The 1,970-nt window shown below is 29.9% G+C and overlaps 1 long non-coding RNA gene across 1 annotated transcript in view; it reads left to right on the top strand.

The window, feature by feature from the left end:
* LOC106476924 overlaps window positions 1-1,542 on the top strand; it is an 11,157-nt gene extending 9,615 nt beyond the window's left edge. Inside the window, exon 3 of the long non-coding RNA XR_002609305.1 lies at window positions 1,146-1,542. This is a non-coding gene — a long non-coding RNA (uncharacterized LOC106476924). The remainder of the gene's footprint in view (window positions 1-1,145) is intronic.
* Window positions 1,543-1,970: the final 428 nt, after the last annotated feature.

The raw sequence follows: 1,970 nt of genomic DNA on the forward strand, positions 1-1,970 counted from the left end.
TGTATGTTGCTATAAAAGGTACTACAATACTTTGTGAGATTCGTGTGAAAGTGTTAATCATAGAATAACATTATGGAGAGAAACACACATAATTAGATTTGCTATTACAATGACAGAAGCTTAAATACAAAGTTCTGGTATTATTTCAAAATATGAGGCATGAAATGGCCGTTGGCAAAACGTATAGGTTCTTAGTAGCCTATTCACGGTTTTTAATGAGACTAATAGATATTTGGTATATTGATTAAAATTCGTCACATAGTCATGTACGGTGAAACTGAAACTCTATAGGTTTATGTTGAAACAAAAGAGTGTATAGAGAATTTGAAGTGTGCTAAATAGCAAGAAAACGAAAGATTTGTATTTTGATACTAGAGTACCTTAACTAGGTACGTTTACTTATGGAAAAACATAGTCTATTGGAAATCTACTGTTGAAGTACGAAAAAGTATGTTGGTTATTTATAATCATTTGTAACGAATTTTGCACTTGATTTGAAGTAGTAAACCATTTTTGTCATTTGCAGTAATTTAGGCAATGATATTTTGGTCTACATGGTATGTAACGTAAAGGTTTGACAATGTTTCATTTTCCAAATGTGTACTAACTGTAATATAGTAATACATAACCATGAACGTAATTAAGTGATAAGTTCTTTATTTAGGAAAGTAGGGTTGAAATAATAGCATTTTTGGTTTCAAATATTACAGTAAAGCTGTTTCTGACGGCATGAAATGAATGTATAACACGATGTAGAGGCACAATCATAATTAGATTTGTAATTACAGTGACGAAGGTTTAAATAAAAATATCTCTCAATGTTTCACGAGAAATAAGATGACCGCAGGGAAAACATTTAGTATCTTCGTAGCATTAATAGTTTATCGAAATTTATAAAGAACTTATAAACGACCAGCATTGAGATCGCAATAGATATGTGGTATAAGAGTTGAAAACGATGCAAGTAAATGAGTGATGACTGATTTGAAATAAAACAAACGCTTTTCTATTGGTAGAACAAGCACAATACTTTGAATATGATCAATACATGCGAGTGTGTTAACTTTTACCCTCCAATTTAATGCCGAAAAATGATTAGTAGAAAGTTTCATTACTTGTACATACATTACTTATTTTGAATTAAGGTGGTGTTAGTACAGAGGTTTCTTTGATCGAAAGATATTGCATAGAAAAGTTTGCTCATTTGAATGAAAGTGGACATTGAAACGGAAACTAATGTTTATTTCCACAAAATCATGCACTGAAGTAAGTGACGGAGACCGGTAAACAAATAATTCATGTAAATAAAACAAACGTTTATATATTGGAATAACATATAATACTTTGTGAGATATACGTGCAAGTATCAAATTTTACTATAATGATGAAACATGGTCAAAAGAACGTTTCAGCATTTGTAAAAGCATTATTTATTATGAGTTAATGTGATATTCGATTATAGCTTACTCTGATGGCGTTAGTATTGTTTAGAATAGTTGATTGAAAATGAACACTAATGTATAGTTGTGAAGAGCTAGCGTGTCTTCGTGAAAAATAGTAGAAAATGTATTAGCTTTACGAAACTCCAACTATCTCACTAACATAGTAGTTATAGAAATCACAAAGAACCTACTACCATGAGAATTGTAAGTAGTAATTATTTTTTGCGGCAATATAATTACTAATTTAAGGACTTATTCAGTACCCTAATGAAATCAATAATAATCTTATAACACCACAATGTTATTCTTTCATTCCACGTCGCAGGCAGCAGCTTTAGTATAATATTTAAAGTTATAAAATCTATATTTTCTACCTTTTATAACAACATACAAGCGTTTGTTATATTCTAATCTCCATTTATTTACGGTCATAGTTTTCATACATTATACGACAACTACTTTACATCTAGAAAATCAAAAACTGTGAAACTTTCACGTTATACACCAAAATGTAATTTCCTAAATTGG

This window comes from Limulus polyphemus, unplaced genomic scaffold (assembly GCF_000517525.1).
Source record: "Limulus polyphemus unplaced genomic scaffold, Limulus_polyphemus-2.1.2 Scaffold12124, whole genome shotgun sequence".
Lineage (NCBI taxonomy): Eukaryota > Metazoa > Arthropoda > Merostomata > Xiphosura > Limulidae > Limulus > Limulus polyphemus.